The following is a 2,505-nucleotide window of genomic DNA, read 5'->3' as shown; positions in this document are numbered from 1 at the left end:
ATTTAACATTAACAACGTATTCTTACTACTAATTTAGTAGAGTTTTTACATATATTAATAATAAATTTACATCAGCTGCTAAGCATAACTAACTAACACATTTATTAGAGACACATCATCAACAGAGTATGTGAGGCGGAGGAATACATACCGTAAAGTAAGAAGACGCTCCTCTGCAGATATACATTTCCGCATCCTGGTGTCCTGAAAGGTGATCCCAGGGCGCACTGTCTCCAACAAAATATCAAAGGTGGTAATACTAATGCGACAATATTGGAAAAACTTGTCAGGATGTGTCCGCAGAGATGCATAGAGCTGGTGGAAATGGCCTTTAGTGACGCGTTGCCTCAAAAGCAGGTGGACCCACAATCATCTCCTCCTCATCGGATCCACTATCACTGGGTATGGCTGGCCAAAGCGGCGTGACAAAACCCACAGTTGTATAAGACACGCTCAGTTGGGGTGAACCTAAGTCTGTCTGACATGTTGCCAACAAACCACCAACACACCAACAGAAGCACAGCAACAAAATGGCCAGATTGGAGGCTACAACCTGTTGTAGAGGCAATATATAGGTTTGTGAATGATGATTAAAATTAATTTCAGGCCTCAAAGCCATTAAATGTCCCTTTTGGAAGGTTCCGAGAAAAAAAACGCTATACGGATGCATTAAGGAGAATAATATGTGCAAAATACGCAGCCACACCTTGCCAATGGATGACATACGGATCACTGTTCAGAGAACATTTATGCATATCTCGGCTGTAAGAAACTGACCGTATTTTTATACTTTACGTGTGACGCCAGCCTTCCTCCACCTCAGCTGCTGGAATCATAGCAATTGTATCACTTGCTATCCTGATAGTTAATGGGGTATCTCACAAATGAAAGATAACCCATATCCAAAGGATAATGGTCACAAGGGTCCCAGTTGTTGAAACAGCTAGCATTCCTAAATGGGGTTTTGCTCAACCTCCACTCCATTCATTGTATACTGTGAAAAGCCATGAGCTGTACTCTTTCTCTGGTCGTCTTATAGACAAGGAATAGGATTAGAGGATAACTTTCAATTTTGGCAATGCCCCATTAAAGCCTTGCCGGGTGTAGAAAGTTACTACAGCGGAGAGGACTAATTTGCAGAATGCTGGGCAAATGTCAGGGTTACGCGGCTGCCGGACAGGAGATCTGCAAACCACCTCTTACCTTCTGGAGTTCCCGACACTTCTTCCGATTAGTAGGAATGTTGTCATGCATGAATCACTATGCAAAGAAGAGATAGTGACAGGCCAACAAATCAGAAGAAAAAAAGGGGATGTTGACAGGTAGATGCTTTCCAGGACTCCATCCAGGCACCCATGCATTACTGCCATGGCGACCAGATGTCGGTCCTGCGGATAGATTAGCTCTTCTCTAAAACTCCTTAGTGTAATATCAAGATTAGTGAGTGAACTCGTTGCTCGGGCGTTCTCCGAGTATTTGTAAGGGCTCGGAGATTTAGTTTTCGTTGCCGCAGCCGCATGATTTACAGCTGATAGACAGCTGCCTAGCAACCAACTAATCCCCACGTGTACTCAGGCTGGCTAGCAGCCGTAAATCATGCGGCTGCGTTAACAAAAACTAAATCTCCAAGCCCTTACAAATACTCGGAGACCACAGGAGCAACGAGTACACTCGCTCATCACTAATCAGGATATATTAGGATATCGGTTTAAGTACAACCATGAAGCAAACAACGCTGACCGAATAGTCAATTGTAAATAGATTAACTGTAACTAGATCACAAAATGGATTACTAAATGCAGAGAGCGGCCAGTTCTGCACATGCTAGCTTTAAAGTGATTGTAAAGATACGCCGAATGTTGACTGTAGACTTGGTAGAGCTGGTTTCCTGCCCCCTCTCTGAGAAAGCTTCTCTTTCTGCCTCCCGCCTGACCGCACAGGAAGTGACAAAGCTTACGCCTTGCCGGTTTTCGGGCAGCCAGTTTAAGAGAAGCTGTTGTACCCATATATGGAAATACAAGGCGCCTTGTAATGTAACCCTTTGCAACTCTCACAAAGTCATCCTCATGTTCAAGAAGGTGATCTGAAAGCTATGAGACTAGAAAGAAATGTAAGAATAAGGATATTGAAACCTACATGAAATCATGTGTGGGCGTCTGCACTCATTCAGGAATAAACGTCCTGCTCTGTGCTATTTGGGGGGAGGCCGGGGGAGAGCGTTTTTTGCCTTCAGCAGCAGCATCTTTCAGTTTAGCTCTCATAGTAACTGTTAGCCACTTCCTTTCCACAACCCCAGCAGATGAAGACTTGTAACGTCCATGTGGTAGGAAAGGGGTTAAGAGCTAACCGAGGCGCCGTCTGCAGTTTCACACTTGCGTACTGTTCAAAATGACAAGTGTCCATCAGGCTCCGGAAAAGAAGCAGCCGGCAGATCTCTGCAGGTTTATACTCACAATATGACAACAATCTGAATAGAAAATTTACCATAAGAAAAGTTTAAAAATG

Source organism: Ranitomeya imitator, chromosome 3 (genome assembly GCF_032444005.1).
Source record: "Ranitomeya imitator isolate aRanImi1 chromosome 3, aRanImi1.pri, whole genome shotgun sequence".
In the NCBI taxonomy this organism is placed as follows: Eukaryota; Metazoa; Chordata; class Amphibia; order Anura; family Dendrobatidae; genus Ranitomeya; species Ranitomeya imitator.
Note: the sequence above shows the minus strand (reverse complement) of the source record.